Source organism: Leptinotarsa decemlineata, unplaced genomic scaffold (genome assembly GCF_025532065.1).
Source record: "Leptinotarsa decemlineata unplaced genomic scaffold, Ldec_3_MD MMD2_tig00000026_RagTag_RagTag, whole genome shotgun sequence".
Classification (NCBI taxonomy): domain Eukaryota; kingdom Metazoa; phylum Arthropoda; class Insecta; order Coleoptera; family Chrysomelidae; genus Leptinotarsa; species Leptinotarsa decemlineata.
The window spans coordinates 4841592-4859626 of record NW_027412539.1 but is presented as its reverse complement, the minus strand read 5'-3'; the positions used below and the strand labels follow the sequence as shown (position 1 = coordinate 4859626).

Here is an 18035-nt window from a genome sequence, read left to right as displayed (position 1 = left end):
ACTAGAAGAGTGGTTGTGGTTCGCTATGCGGATGCAGGAAAGCGGGCTTGCAGTGCTCTTTAGCTTATGGCCAATGTAATGGGCAAGCTTGTCTCAATGCTCTACCATATCAGAGGGACATTAACAAAGATGGAACCCGAAATCATGGAAGAACTTGAGACAAATGTCGTTGAAGACGATAATGAAGACCAGTTTGAAGTTTAACAGCAGCCGGAAGACGACGATGAAGAGGAAGAAGATGATTAAAATTATAATTTGTAGTTTTTGTACCTTTATTCCATTTTTTTACTTTTAATAAAAATAAATGTATTGAATATTTTTTAATAAAAAGATTAATTCCTAATTTATTTGTTTTTTTTTCATCATGTAAGAAGTTATTAATTAGGTTAAAACTCAAATATAATTTCTATATTTTCATTAACAATTCTGCAATTACATGGGCTGGTAAGTGTTGTTGAATAAATTAATACTGAATAAAAAGTGGATAGGTTAGGAAAAAAATTATAAAATATAATATAATAGTTTCTAAAAATTGACAAATATTCATAATCATTGATTTATCGATAGTTCATCAACTATATATGGCGCGTTTTCGACCGGAGGCACCGGTTGACCTGAAGTGATCCTGTGACCACGCGCTCTCCGCCCTTTATTTTGAAAACGGTTCACCGTATGAAAAAATTTTTTGAACAAAATTTGTAGAGAATTTTGTATTCTACAATATTGATAATGAATACAAATGGCAAAAAACCAATAGGAAATGAGATATTTACAAAAAAAGTGCAAGAAACCGATTTTTGTGATCTTTGACCTTGAAATTTAATAGTTGCGTACACCCTACCATATGTAGGTTTTCAGACAACTTTTAGGGTGTCAATATACAAGTATTTACAGACTTACAGCTGGGTATTTTGAATTCCGAGGTGAACTTACTATAATGACTGGACTATGATGTAACCCAAATACAGGCAAATTCACCTGTACCTGCACTAAGGCCTTCTGACCGCACAAAAAACAAATAAGAGGATGAAACGTTCAGGTTGAGTATAGCTCATCCCAATCTAACATTCCATTGACTCAAGCTACTGTATTTGTTAGTGAAATTGTACTCACCATATTTCTCCATACTAACCAATCCAATCCAATTTGAGGTGTCATGTTACGAGAAAGAACAAGAAATAGCGTTGAGAGCTGAGACTTGACAGAGTATTTTATCCTGTTGAAAGTATAAATAAGAAAAAAGCTACGGAACGAAAAATGGATGCATCCATTAATAAAATCTGGCGTATGTGGAGATTGCGACGTTACATCAGCTTTATAAATTTTATATCTATTCTTTGCGGAGGCTTCTTTCAATTTCTGAATTATTCAATTTTCCGAAAAAAACTAACGTTCCACTTGTATTTTTATGATAAATCAGAAAATATATATTTCACGCATTTCAGTGTATGAGGAAAAGTTCCATATTCCAACGAATGGGTGTTCTAAAAAAACATCGAATAGATATGAATGAACTTTTACCACTCTAAACTCTACCGCTAAATACCTCAATAAAAAATTTCATGCACAAAAAAATGAATAGAAGTTAATAAATAACCCAGTTATCTCAGTGAATTTTGGAATCACATCGAGAGAAATGAATAATCGTCTATCAATCAAATTTATTACAGAACAACACAAGTATAATTGAATTATTGATAAAATATGAATCGTTAAAATTGGGAAAATTATTATTTACTTCTGAGAAACGAGTAGCAAAAGCAAATTCCAATTATCAAATTCGATACCACCAATTTCACGTATGCATTAGTTTTGGTTCGAAATTTCCAATGGATTTTTTCCTTTCAAACATTACTACTGGAAAAAGAATGAATATAAACATTTTCATTTAAATAACAAGCTTCAGAGAAGGCAATCTCCAATAACGTCTGTAACTTTTGGAAGCAAATTTTCGGTAAATATGGGTCAAGAAAGTAATAAATTAGGATATTATTGCGAATTAAATCATGATTTTTTGAAATAATGTACCGCTTGACCATATTTCCATTTGAGTTTCTACAAATAACATCTATCCTTCGTACAAGATTGAACCTTGGAGGACGAAAGTTTTGGAAACTCTCCTTACAATTGACGTGTTTCTGATTTATTCATTGATATCATCATCCGAAACTGAAATATCGGAGGTAAAAATACTCAAATTGTTTCAAAACTTTTGTCTGTTTTACTGTCATGTGTTTTCGTAGCTACATATTCCAATAGATATTTATTCTACTGTGTACATACTGATCGATAGAGAATTTTATACTCTATACATTAATGCTGTTAATTTTTTACAAATTTCAATTCCTTGCCCCTTTTCGGTTTATAACTATATGATATTGTTGAGCGACTTTTTTTCTTCCAATTTTTTTCTTCCAATTCAAATCGAACCAAGGAGCTGTCGAAACAGCCTGAAAAGTTGTTCACATTACAATTTGAATATATTCTTACATTCCGTAAGAAATTCAATAATACTGTTCGTATTCGTATTTTGGAAAATTTCACTTAGGTCGGAGGGAATTTTATTGTTCAATCTCTCAATTGTGAGAAGCGGTCACTCTACCAGAACATGACCAACAGTCGGAAATTTCAGGTGGTTGACCCACAGTAATCCGATTGATGATTAAAAGCATATTAGTGAGGTCATAAAGCTCGAAAAGTGTGTATCCCACGATTTGAACGATCGACAAAAATTGTCACGTTTCGAAGTCTGTTCTTCTTGGCTTTTGCGCAACCGCAACGATCCTTTTTTGGATCGGATCGTCACGTGTAATGAAAAGTGGATCCTCTGCGACAACAGAATAGTGGTTAGACACCCAAGCACTTCCTAAAGACAAAAACCTATCAAAATAAACCATTGTTACTGTATAGTGTTCAACGATTGCTATGCTTGACTATAACTTTCTGCAACCTGACCAAACCAACAGAGTCATATCGTGAGGAGGTCGATGGAATGTACCAAAAATTGCGTTAGTAGTAGCCGGAAATGATCGACAAACGAGTTCAGATTCTGCTCCACGATAAAGTCCGTTCGCACGTTTCTCAAATCACCGTCAGAAAATTAAACGAATTCAGCGTCAATGTTTTGCCTCTCACACCACACTCCCCGGATATTTCGCCAATCGACTTCCATCATTTCAAGCACATCGATAATTTTCTCACCGGTAGAACCTTCGCCAATCAGTAACTGATAGAAACGGCCTTCTTTAACTTCATCGAAATCCGTGCACCCAATCAGTATGCTGACGGAATAAATCTACTCGTGTTACGTTGGAAAAAGTACACTGATCAAATGGCAAATCCCATGTTTCGAAAGTCCTGTCCGTTTTCATTTCGGCACGAACTCTTCGTCGGGATCGACAATGACTTTGTCATCTCGCAATCCGTCAATGGCACAGGATGGCTGTACACCCTGTGCATTGTCACTCTCGGTGTCTCCACATAAGTGGGCACCATCTCCGTAGCTCTGGAAATATTTCTATTTCCAGGCAGAATTGTCGTTTTCACAGGGATTCCTTCTCTGCCGGTTCTCTTCTATTTTCGCTGTTTGTCCCGCATATACGTTTGGGCGTTTTTTGGGTTTTACGGCCGATTTCAACATAGGGATTTTCCTCGTTGCATTCAACATTGCGCGGAGCCCTAATTGGGGCGCGCTCTGAGTCCTGGTGTTCAGCCTTTGTCTCTGATGTCCAGTATAATTCTCGGGCAACATTTCCTGACGTTCCCTGGCGAAAGTTTCTTGGTCCATCTTCAGTGTGTCGGGAGTATTAAGAGCCCTAAATCCGTTTAATACAATTCGACTTGCTGAATTATTTTCGCGTTTTGAGGACGTAGTCCTTTGTGTTGTCGCTCTGCGACCAAGGAAGAGGTACTAGTGTCCTCGTCGTCAAAAAGAATACGCTGAGCAAGAGACGACCTCAGACTAGCCATCTCTGCTGTAGTTCGCGGAATGCTGTGTCCAGTGAACACAGATTCCAGTGGGATTCCGCATCGCTCCGTCGAAGTCGCACTAGGGCGACTAAAATTGTCTGAATTAGGGATGATTTGGTCGAAGTGGTTGATCTGGCGATTTGGCACTGTCGTATCCACTGCAAGTTGCGCTTACGCTTGTCTGGCCCTAGTCTGCATTTTCGGTTCTTTAAAATCCCTACAATGACTCTGGCTTGGAGAGACAGAGGGAAGGATTCACGGAAATCTAAGACACTAAGTTCACCCTTGGATCGCGAAATTAACTTTCTAACCAAGGCCTACAGGGTGAACTGAGCTAATAATTAAGGAACACGGAGCCTAACTGGTGAATCGCACCCTAGTATGAGGGCCGTCCGCAGGATATGGATAAAAGGTTTCGATGTCCTGGAAAGGTCCCAACGGTTAGGATGAGTCGATAGCCCGAAGACTGATCTTATGATGTCTTGACCCTCCCAAATTTAATCTCGTTATACCTCGGCCAGTTAACACCGTAAGGTTAGCCGGATGCCTGAGACTGGGCAACTTTAGTAGAGACCTACTATTCCTTTGTAGGATTTTGGTGTCAAGCAGGAACCTAAACAAACGAAGGTATGATCCAACAATAGATCCAACCTCGAAAAAGCCAAAATTAATCCAGTCGAAAATCCTTGAAGACTCCTAAATGCAAGTCGTCTCCTAATTAGTTCTGAAAAGAACCAGAGACTCGAATTCTTTTCACAAAAATCGTCCAGTATCGAAGAAATTTTTCTCTGTTTAGTTCTAATGAGAACTAGAGACTAGACTCCAGTAGAATATCTCCAATTACTACTGTAGAAATCTCCTTCAAATGAATCGCCAATAATAACCAGAAAATCTCAGTAGCCAGTCAGAAATCGCAATAATTCTTTGTAGAATGCTTTTTCAAATAACCAACATGTAACGTATTCTTGATTCGAAAAGTATGTGCCTCAAAAATGTAAAAATCCCAATATTTATACATAACTGGACGAGCTCTCTTCGGCAAATCTAATCGCTTGAAAAATCACGCTTTGTCTCAACACACATAAAGTTCATAAGATCATCCGGTTTCTTCCAGCCAATCAGACGTCGTCTGGCCCATGAGGTGATGTGCCTTCATGGAATTTCGTTGTGAACAAAGGTCGGCTACTCTCGGAAATGTTCGGAATTTGCAAAAATTTGGCAAACAATTTTTATTCCTTTTTCGGGTAGCATTCTGAGTCGAAAAGTTAAATAACATTTTTCGATATTCTCATTCCTTCTGGGTGTAAAATGCGTTTGAAAAATAGATCATTTTTTAAACTCAAATTTGAATAAAATCTGACCCTTTCACGTTAGTGACGTGATCAAGATGTCAAACGAAAGCTAATCAAAAGACCTATCGATGTTCCGTAGAGGAAAGCACGATTTTCCTGTCTAAATAACTGAAAAATCCATTTTCCACAAAATCAGCTTCTTCCCTATTCAAAAATTTGGCGAAGGCTACTAATCTTGCAAAATATTTTTCTAACACATAGGAAACGATATTCCACATCTTAGTTTCCATAAACTAAGTTGAAATATCATAGACGAACATGATTTTTCCAAGTTTCCAATTGTGCTCTCAGAGTGGGCGGAGCTCGTACTGAGGCTCGCGAAATAAAACCAAACAGTTTTGTTTCGCGACAAGTCTCCACCAGGGTCCTCCAGTCCTCATCCTAGGTCGACTGCTTCAGGGCTCATCTTTGAAGCTGAATTATCCGAACGAAATTTCGTGAACCAACGTTTGAACAGTGGGTTCAAATTCCTGATTGATTTTTCGGGCTGTTTTGGTAGCGCTTTGGTTGAATTTGAATACGTAGAGAAAATTGGCCAGCAATCGTATAACGACATCTTATAATTATAAGCTGGAAAAATGCGAAAATCAAAATTTGGGAAAATTGAACATCACTGTATAGAGAAAAATATTTTCTATACATCGATACGGTAAAATGAATATTTATTAAGATATGTAGCTACAAAAACAAATTACTTCAAAACTGAGAAAACTCATTAGGTATTAGGTTTTTTACTGAATGTAAAAATTCCAGTCATGGAATTATATGTATATATATATATATATATATATATATATATATATATATATATATATATATATATATATATATATATATATATATATATATATATATATATATCGAGTTAAGGGTTGATCATACTTATCAAGCCTAATCGGTACCAAGAGCTCTTTATATTTGCAGAAAAAAGAACAATCGAAAAAGCAAGAATTTAAATTAGCCGCGTGTCTGTTGACCAATAAAATTGATCGTGTCTGAAGCGGAGTTGCCAAGTGTATTGGCTTTCAATATCCAATCACAGATCTGATGATCCAATTCGACAGACGCCATTTTTTTTGTTGTCAACACGGTGTGAAAACAACTGTTACAATTATCTAATTGAAAAACGTTTTTTTTAATGAAAGGTTGGTCTCGGCGGGTGCCTATTCTGCTGCATATTCCGTGTCATTAGTTTATATTCCGAAAAATATTTTTTCAGGTTGTTTTGGATTGAATTTTACCACTACTACCTTGGCCGAGCTAAAATAAAAATTAAATCAAAACTTTCCATCCTTCGATAAAATACAAAGTCTGAAATGAATGTCATATAAATATAAGGGACCTACTAAATATATCACCTACCGTTTCAATTTTTCATTCTTCATTTCGTTACCAAAGTATTGCAAGTTCTTCAAGTAAAATTCATCGATCACTCCAAAATCGACTCTTGGTAAGTTGTCGGAGTCAGCTTTAACAAAACTAGACTCAACATTCATTTTAAAATTATGTTAACAAAAATACGAAATTATGTGTAGAGAGAGCACATTTTCGCATACACTACAGAGGGCGCTGGCCAACGCTTTGTCGGTGGGAGAGTAGCACACTCCGCGCTCTTCGTGAATGGGTGAGGGAGCAGTCTTCCCTCCTTTGAGTCTGCGGGTGACTCGTCATCTCCAGGTTCAAAGGATTCCAAGAGCTCCTCCCACCTGTTTGACTTGATTGGCCATCCTACTTGCTGCAATTTTATCTCCTGGAAAAAGGGTTCGTTGATAAAGCCTTCTCAAGCGATTTCTTTCTCGTATCAAGGCTTTGATACGAGAGAGAAACTCATTTTAGCTCTTCAGCGGACACTCATCTCTGGAGGTGACTGCACGAAATGCATCATTCACAGAGAACTTGAAACGTTCAACTGCCGCGTCGAGTTCGTCGGGAGAGCGAAGTGCATCAGGAGGAGCACGCATCTCTTCGAGCTGGATTGTGAAGATATCCCAATCCGTCGAAGATCTGCACTTGGCATTGAAGTCGCCAACAGCAATTGTCGAAATGTTGCTTCCCATCAGTAGTTCATCCCGGAATTCTGGGAGCAAATTATTGTTTGGAGGGTTGTTAGAATCTGTAATTTGGAATGAAAATGGAGTCGTTTCTTAGGTGTGTCTCTTAGACAAGAGCCATATCGATGTTGTGATGAGTTGAGAAGTCCAAAACGACGAGTCTTTCTGAGCGAATGCCATTAGCATTCCAAAAAACTATCTTCAGATATCTAGGCCACGTTGGTTGTCTAGACATTGGCGATTCCGATTATCACGTCGGTATTCGACGTGAACATTTTCTGTAGCACGGGTAATTTGATGAACAATTTTTTCTTTTCATCTGATCCAGTACGGCACATATGTTTAAAACGCCTTGCCGCTAGGTACGGCCGTCTCGTTGTCCTTTTTTTTGGGTCGCTGGACGAGAAGAGGCCTCGGACTCGGAATAGTAATTCCGAGCCTCGTCCTTGACGTTGTCAAGAACTGCCTTTTTCTTGAGCTCTTTAGGCTTAATTTTCTCGACTGGCTTTGCTTTTTCTACACGAATCCACTCGTCCATGCGACGTTTGAAAACGTCATGTAGTGGAGAAAATCCATCTTTACAAGGACTCTTCTTGGAAACGGAAGAGGAAAAGAAGGCTGAGTAGTTTACGCTTTCATTATCATCGCTGAAATCGCGATCGGAAAAACATTCACGGGCAGGCGGGGCATTAGCCACTTCCTGTTTACGCGCTGTCAGCGAGTGACTCCAGGACTTACAAGTCTGACTAGGTCAGGCCCGAGGCAGAGATTAGTTGGCTTATAAAACCAACAATCTCGCCTTATTCCTTACCAGCCAGGCTGCATAGCAGTTTCTCTATACTGCCGTGACTTTTCAAACTAAGAACACCAGAAACAAGCTCTGAGCAAAATGAACGCTTAGAAAATGGAATATTCAAACGTACTCACCGGAAACGTTGTAGCCTGCTCACCATAACACAATGCATACATATGTTACGGTAAAAGTACATAATTCGGTAAATGTATACAATTACCGGTAATTGTATACATTTACCGGAGTCTTCGGTAAAGTAGGAAATAATCTTAAAAAACCTTCTATTCCCTACTTTTACCGGTAATTGTATACAATCGCCAGAAGAGCTTGGTGAAAGTAAGAAATTCACATTTCAACGATAGACACGCAAGCGCAGTGTTACCACGCAGTTGTTTACCACGTGCATGTATGTCGTCTCAGTCTCAGTCGCTTGCTATTTCTTAGAAAGTGTTCGTATCCTTTTAGCGAATTATCTTTGTGTTTTGTTTTCCTACGTTTTTCGTTTTGTGAACTGTAAATTACATTATTCTGGAACTGATTATTTGTGATTTAACAATGGAAGAGCGTTTTAATACCAAAGTACTTGAAGTGATGGGCAGTAAAAAGCACAATACGGTTTTGCTTACTAGAGAAAAGTATCAAATGTTAATAAACAGTGTAAATGTAAGTAAATCTAAAACCAGTAATAAATTACCAGATGACTACAGGCTGTTGAAAAAGTATGATGTCATGAAGGTTGGGGTAACTGAAAAACTAATTTGCCCCCTGAGTAAAGATGTACAGAATGTTGTGTATTATGTTCATAAGGAAGAACTCTTTGTATTGATTGACGAAGCACATAGATCTATTGGACATGGAGGTAGAACAAGAATGTTGAAGGAATTACAAAAGAAGTACAAAAACATTACTACAGAAATCATAAAGATCTATTTGGATCTGTGTGAAACTTGTCAGAAAAAATCCAAAGTTCCCAAAAGAAATGAATAGTAGATGTCAAATAGATTTAATTGATATGCAAGCTCAAGCAGACAATGATTTCAAATTCATTTTTGTCTATCAAGATCATTTAACGAAATTTGTTCAGTTACGGCCGTTGAAAAGTAAACGTGCAGAAGAAGTTGCAAGTGTTCTTGATATATTTTGTGCCTTTGGAGCTCCCAACATTCTTCAAAGCGACAATGGACGAGAATTCTCTGACAAAATTATAGAAGAACTGTGCAGTATGTGTACAGATATGAAGATAGTACACGGTAAGCCCAGACACAGTCAGTCACAAGGATCCGTGGAACGTGCAAATCAAAACATCGAAAATATGCTGAGTACCTGGCTGGAAAACAATCAAACAAACAAGTGGTCAGAGGGTTCTCGATTTATACAATTCGCCAAGAACCGAGCTTACCATTCTGGAATCAAGTGCAGCCCGTATAAAGCCATGTTTGGGGTTCCTGCCAAAATTGTTTTGAAAACATCATCACCGCCTAATGATATTCTGGAAAATATTTCAACCGAAGAAGATTTGGAAGAGTTGGTAAAACAAATAAAAGAAAACCAGTCGGGTCCTGATTCCGTAGAACATGAAGATGCAGAAGTGGATGAACCAAATGAGCTTCTATTAGCACAAATTCCAGAACAGCCATCAGTGAATGAGCCCAATTCGAATTCAAAAGAACCAGCTTCTAATGAAATTACAGAGACACAAGATTCTGTAGCAATTAAACGGGCACATGCTAAGGAAGGTCTTGAAGAACAAGCGAAGAAAATGCTTAAAACATCAATTGTAAGATTTCCTCCCGGAAATGTAGGTGATACGGTAAAATTAAGAGTACCCGATGATGACAGGGCAAGAAGTGATTGTAGAAATGTTTTGGCTGTTATTATGTGTGTTCAAAATGAGTTGTATGAATTGGGTACTAAAGAAGGACGACTGCCACAGATGTATAGCAGAAATCAATTTACACTCTGCAAAGAATCATTCATTTCTCTAGATATGGTTCCAAATCTTCACATTGCATTGCGCGAGTATGTTAAAAAAACTTCATTGTCGGGTGGGCAAGGCTATCAGAGATGTGTTTGCAAAACTAAGTGTAAAACAGACAAGTGTAAATGTAAAAAGAATGGAAAGTGCCATGAAAGTTTGTCATGTCAAAACAAATAGTACAAATGTCATACAAGATGTGCCTCTTGTTATTAATTTAGGCAAAAAACCTCTTGTTTTTAATTTATGTCAAAAAATATCGTAAAAAAGCCTCTTATTTTTAATTCAGATTTAAAAAAATAAATGAAAATTACACTACTTGAAAAACTATTTGATTTTATTGTTTTTATTCCTTATTTTCATTTCATTTTCTTACTTTTACCGCTGTACCTTGGTTATTGTATACAATTGCCAGTAAAAGTAGATAATTGAGAATAATTTCGTACATTCACCAGTGACTTTGGTGATTGTATACAATTACCGGTGATTGTATACAATCACCAATTATGTACTTTTACCGTAACACATACACTATCAACAAGCCAGAAACACTAGAGAAGCTGATCATCAAACAGAAACACGTTTTGCACAGGAACGCTCAGACACGTTAGCTCACTTCCGCTGTCGCCAACGGAATGTGCTGTATACATTCTCTCTATGTACTCTGAGTCTTTGACATTCTAAAAGCCTATGGACAAAGAAATGTAGATCCGTCATTTTTCTTGACAATAATGAGAGCTGTCAGATATTTATTTCGAGGAGTAGGTAGCTAGAATACTATCACTTTCAGATCCCTGAGAGAATCCCACTGTTGTGCATAAAAAAATGACGGGATTATCAACAGACTGGTCAGGCAAAAAATAGTATGACACTGAGAAGAAGTTGTCAAGGAAACAGCTTATAGTATATACGAAGTCAATGGGCTTGTTTCATGATTTTTGTATGATGATTTTAAATTGAAAAACAGTGCACTTTGTTTCATCTCTCTAAGTACCCTAGTTTTCCTGTAATTGATTATTAAAAATCGAATGTGGTAGGGTGGTGACGTCACGCCCCTATTTCCGCTTCTTGTTCGATTGACCAATAGGAACAATAGAAACATATGAATTTTTATTTATAGGAAGTGGTGGGGGGAAGGTACATATATGTACCACCAGTCCTTTAGGGTCTTTGATGGTGGTACATATATGTACCAAGCGTCTTACAGAAATCATTTTTATAAATTTGACATGAACGTAAAAATTGTTAAGTATGGTATGCAGCAAAACAATTCTTACATAATGGTACCCTGCATTGACTGCACACTGTCTTGGTCCTCTTCTGAATCTTAGTTTCGGCACAGCGAGCACATCTCCTTTGAGTTTTACCTTCAGTAGGCAGATGCATCGGAACGTTTTTTTGACTCAGTCTTTTTTTGGAAGGACGACCACTTGTTGATGGACCTTTTACTAAAGTTGTTTTTTTCTGGCCTTCGCTGAGAATTGCTTCGGCTAATGGTACGAGAAAGTCTAGAAATGGTATTTTTTTTCTGATAATTCTTTGTAAATTATCCAGGCATTTACAGCTGACATCATCAAAAGCCTGAAAAAAACTTTGATCCACCATTTTTTTGATTTTCTGTCAAATTCATACAATCCCGCCATTTGGTCTGCCCGGTCGACTCCTCCCATGTGATCCCGATAGAAGGCAATCATATCTGGACATTCTATAAGAGATCTTGTACCATCTTTGTTTTTCTTATTTAGCGATACAATTTTATTCGTATGGCAATTGCTAAGAACCAGAACATCTTAAGTATCCTGCCATTTTGCTAAAATTACACCCTCCTTGGTGCATTGAAAACTGATTGACCCTTTTTCAGTTTTTCGGGTAGTTTCGGAATATTTTTTCTAGTAGCAATACAGGTACCAACTGCTGCATAGTTTGTTGAATGGAGTAAGTCAACAGAGGTGAAAAAACGATCAAAGCAAAGTGTAACATCGACCTCTTGTATGGTATTTGCAAGCGTATTGACTACTCTTTCTCCTAAAGTACCAACTTGGTTGCCCTCTTCTTTACCCGCATAAATGTTGAAATCGTACGTATAGCCCGTTTCTGAGTCACAACGGAGCCACATTTTTATTCCTCGCTTTGTTGGTTTGAGGGGCATGTATTGTTTGAGGGATGACCGCCCCTTGAATTTAGTCATCGATTCATCAATGCTTTGGAAATTGCTGTCCTGTCGTGATTTTTGAAACGTGTTTTTCAAGCATTGAACGATGTCACCAATATAATAAGTTTTAGAGCAGTCGGTCGGCTTTTCTGGAGGAGCAAAATATAATTTTGACGAAATAAGTTTGAATTTATCCCTCGAAATAGCGTTTTTTATAGTTATATTTCCCATTGATGGATGTTTTGACCAATAATGTGCAATTGATGGTAATCGATTATACGACATAATGAGAACTGAGCAAATCACAATCTGTATTTCACCTACATCAGTATCTAAAATCCGTTTTTTTCTTATTTCCCTTAGCATTTCGCAGGATATTCAGTCGGGCATTGGTGCACTGTGCAATATACATATAAAGCGAGCGAGGAAAAATTTTATGAAATACATCAATAGGGCTCATGTCTTTGTGAAATTCCGAAGATAAAGAACACTCTCGTGAAAGTGGAACACTTTTTCTTGGAACAAAGTCTGGTGTCATATCAGACCATATAATTCTACGATTTTTTGAATCGCCAGACTCTTCTCCATGAGCAGTTTCTCCATCCAGTGATTCACTTTCAATTATTTCTTCCAAGCTTTCGACTTGCTGAGAATCCATATCATCATTGCTGCACAATGACTCATTATCTTGGCCCGAATTTTCTGCAGATGATGGCTCCCATAAATCGCTACTGCCTGACGAAAAGTCGGACAAACTTGAAACTTCTGACAAATGTTCAGCGATGTGGTCCAACTCATCCATACATAATTTTTTTTTCTGGACATTGTCTGAAACAAAAAGGGAAACAGTCAATACAGAAGACTACCGGTACATACATGTACCAACATCTAGTGCACTTACGGACTACTGGTACATATGTATACCAGTGTAGAAAACAGGTGTTTTTTTGTTATTTCCAGTAGTATTTCGCATCATATTTTGTAGTGATATTTTGAAACTTACCCTTAACTAAATCCACACACACAATACGCGCAATTTATGTCACTCTTTTCCGTAAAAGTTAACTGAAAACGGAGGGCAAAACGTGTCCCGGCTCAAATAAACGACTACTACATAACCTGGAATAAAATTCCGCGCATCACAGTTACATAGGACGGTAGGAGACGCACAGGTACGTACAGAAACCATATGAAATATGAATATTTGCCTGTAGTCTTTGCATGATTCATATGCCGGTACTCATGTGTACCGACAAGCTCGAAAGGGTTAACTAGGATGTTTATCTTTTCTACATCTATACAAAGTTGTAACCGCTTCACTGCGCGTCACAATTGGTGGGCTGTCACGATGACAGTTAGGGCAAACCGGTTCACTACAGAGGAGAAGGAGTGAGTTCGTCGAAGTGATTTTTTTTTTTTGGGCGCCAGGTAAATTGAGATGCCAAAGTATCCACAGTTACGCTCTAATCATTTCCTCAACTTACCAAAAGAAATGAAATGAAAATGACAATCCAATAAGTCCTATATTGATTATCGATACCAACAATTATTCAAACAATGTAACCTGAATTTCTAATCAACAAGAGGAAAATATATATATATATATATATATATATATATATACCAAACTATATATATACCAAACTTAGGTAATCAAGAACGGTATTTATGGAACGACAACATTGTACCTGCACAGTAAGAAGTCATCCGAGTAGGGTCAGAGGACTTCCGAACACTTAACAATAATCGCCAGATGATGACAAATGTGATTTTGTCGAAACGTTGAGAAATTCATTCCCATCGGGGATGACAATACACCACACGGAATAAACCCGAAGAATAATTTCAACATATATATATATATATATATATATATATATATATATATATATATATATATATATATATATATATATATATATACATATATATATATATATATATATATATATATATATATATATATATATATATATATATATATATATATATATATATATTGAGGAAAAAATTAATGCCAAGGGTTATATTACGTACAGGACAGCTGAACGTTATTGTAACAATTATTATTTTCACAGTTTCAACCGTGAGATAACAAAAAAAAATAATTTAAACCTTACTGAAATCACCTTCAGCTACGTTTATGACAGACAATATGTTTATCTTTTTTTTTTTCTAAAAAAGTAAGCAAAAAGCAGGAAGTGAAGCCGCAGGTATGGAACCTCAAAATTCTATAAGATATCCGAATCCCAGTAAAAATTAAAATGTATCTTCCAGGTCTCAGACTCCAGGTAGTAAAAATTAAAACCCTTGGGAACTCTTCCGGGTTTCACAAAAAAAATTCTAATCTACGAATGGTCTAATAGGGTCAAGACTTCCAATGGCTCCAGAAATGATAGGAACTATACTGACCATAAATTCTTGTGCAGTTCACTAATCCTAAAAAGAGTGAAAGGGCCACGAACAACCAAAAACCAACGAATAGTCAAGTATCAACTGCCACCTTTTTCACTTACAATAAACCTTTGAAAATTACTCCTCTACGAGATGTTTTATTAAAAACACAAATTTTTCGAAAGGTTCTTGCTGAACTTCCTATTGAGAAATCCTGATCATGGCAGGTCGATCGCCCTACCTTACCGACTTGAGGAAGCCGGAAACATCGGGTTGGGAATCGTTCCCTTGAAGCCTACTTTGAAAAAGTTCAAATATTGGAACGCTGGTCCATTCGCCATGAGCAGACTTAAGCGAACCAATCACCTTTAGCGTTAACAATGGGGGATATCGTGTTATTAACAATTTGAATTACAGTATCTGCCATGTATATTTGTTGTGAATAAAAAATATTATGATAGAGTTGATATATTCTCCATATTTTATGATAAATAATTTAGGTGTCGATTTATCCCATTACAAAGTTACCCATTTCAAGAATCCAATATATTGCTTTGCTGATGACAGCAAACTTGTCTCGTCATTCCTTTTGAGTTCCAGGAGATCGGCTGCGGAAGCTCATCTTCACCGGCAGCAGGAGGTTGCATATCTCAATGAGGATCTAGAAGTGATTTCGAATTGGGGTGAAAGTAACCAGGTTCAATTCAATGCCGCAAAAACCCAGGCATCGGTTTTCTCCAAAAAGAAAGATGTCTCCGAACCGGATATGATAATAATAAATTAATAATTCCGCGTTCTGCCCCCATAAGTTTGTTGGGGGTTAAAATGGACACCAATATGTCTTGGCACAATCATGCCGCTAAAATTGCAAAGACTGCTCAAAAGCTCGGAACACTGTTCTGAACCAGAAAACTATACACACCTCAGCAACTTTTGATGCTTTATAAAGCTCAGATCAGACCTTCTTTGGATTATTGTTCTCATGTAAGGAGCTCTGCTCCCAAACACACCCTGAATTTGCTGAAGTGTTCAAGTGATTTGGCATATTTGATTCCACCAAGAGCGGTACATATCAGAAAAACGCGACGGACTGTGGCGGCTTATCGTTTTGAGGTTCAACTCAGTATACCTTGAACTTCACTGTTTAAGAACTCTTTCATCTAGAGAACTGAGTTGATGTGAAATAAACTTCCTGAGAACGTTTTTTCAAATGGATTTAACCTTCAGCGATTCTAATCAATTGTGAATCGCTACTTTTGCAAAGGCACTCTGAGAGCTCCCTAAGAATTTTCCTGTAGTGCATGTGTATTGTCCTTGAAAAAATAATATTTTTTCCGGTTGTGGAATTGTGGTAGAAGGTCGATAAAATCTCTAGGTTTGTATAATGTTCTAGAAATAGTTAAGTACCTGTTAATGAATTGAATGTCAAGTGGCCACGAATTCAGCATTGCATATGAAAAAGAGCATAAACATATCAGTCCCTCCATTTGGAAAAATAAAATAAATCCGTGATAACCGAGAGTCGATTGTGAAACTTGCCGTAAGCTTTCCACTTGACGTCAACGGCATATTCACATTACTTGTTTTTTCTCCTAACTTTCTCCCGAAGTATAAGTGGCTTGAGATTCAAGAAGAACCCTTCAGATCCGAAACAGCCGCGCACGGAGAAATTTCTGAAATATATGTACTATGACGTTCTTTTTAATGAATAGTCTCGGAAAAGGAATCGACTCGAGATATAAAACAATTTTACCGTATGTACTTTCATGAAGTGCAGTAATAAAGACTCTTGTTGGTTGAGTGAAACTGTAGCTGGCAGAATCGTTTCCTTAGTGAAATCTCATTGATATACAGTGTGTATGAAATGTCGAACTTCCATTGAAACTTTGAGACAAAGGGAATACCTCAATGTTGAAAGGAAGTGTAGCATTTGAGATATACTTTCATGTTGATTTCAATAAAAACACAAACATATTTGAGTTTTCAAAGAACTGAAGTAATGTGAGAAACAAACTTTCGAATGATTTTATCCAGAATACAAATATATAATTTCAATTGAATGGTTGAGGTGAGAATAATACTTCACAATTTACACAACACTAACATTCAATGCTAACAGCTGTTTCCACACACTGTGTCATCTTCTGAGCGAGTTATAAATTAACCTAGGTTATGATGTCATCTCCTCAAATGCTTAAAGTTGCAATGGTAGGTAGAGAGAGGTATCAAGGAGCATTTGAAACATTACTAATAACATTATTGATGTTTTATAGAATTATAAATATCTACCTGAGCGTTCAGAACAACGTTGTATTTGATTTCTATAGAACTTTTTGGTTGTATGTGTATAATATCCGAATTTTGTGTGACATTGTGAGCATTTTCTTTGAGATATTCGGCGTAGTTGGAATCTGGTTCATTCATTCAGTAACTTCTCGAATTCTCCTCAAATCTCTGGCTGAAAGTGTGGCCCATTTGTCCTATATATTAGTTTATTCAACAAGTTCAAAAACATGAAAAATAAAGATAAAGGTCCTAAATATATTAGCGATAGCTCATTCGATTCGGAATCACCTCTAGAAAAATGTTTTTGAAAAATTTTGGTGCAGGTAAAAAATTGCAACTGTTATTAACAAAATAAGATTTGAAAAAAATGGTATTTAGTTTCTCGTTGATAACTCAAAAAATATTAATATTCAAGCAATTTTGAAAAAAGCTCGTTAAAGAGGAGAAAATTTCCGATAAAAAGTCCCGACTCCCCTAATTTGACTTTGAAAATAGGGTTCCGCGCAGCTGTTACGGCATGCACGCGCTGCCGCTGAAGATAGTTTATCAAAAGTAATAATTTTTTTATAACATAAAATGTCATTTTGAAAATTGGAAAAAATTGTATTATCGTCTTGAATGAATCACTTGAATGAATCAAGTCCCGTAGAAAAAAAGCTCCATCATCATTTATCAAAAAGATATTCAATTGTTGACTAACAATTTTTTCCCAATCTCCGTTGGTATAAATAATGGGATAAAAGGTAGATATATATACGATCCTGCGATGAAGTCAATAAAAATTCATTAATTTGTTAATTATGATTTTTTATAACTATTGCAAAATGAAATATCAAAAATTTTTGATAATTTTTTTTTTAATTGATATTTAGCTATGTCTATCCTCACATTGAACAATGGCAGTTATTAACATAGGATATGAATTTTTTACGTAATTTGTTCATTAAATTGTTTCAAACAAATAGAGAAACTCAATATTTGTGACAATTTTTTTTTTGCTATTTTGTTGTCTAGAGATAATTATGATTTAAAAAAAATCTAATTTTGATTTTTAATTGTTTAA

At 36.6% G+C, this 18035-nt stretch overlaps 1 protein-coding gene across 3 annotated transcripts in view; it reads left to right on the top strand.

The window, feature by feature from the left end:
- The window catches only part of LOC111507021 (neurotrimin), a 404616-nt gene that overhangs the window by 290962 nt on the left and 95619 nt on the right, over positions 1–18035 (top strand). The gene's annotated exons all lie outside the window — the stretch shown is intronic.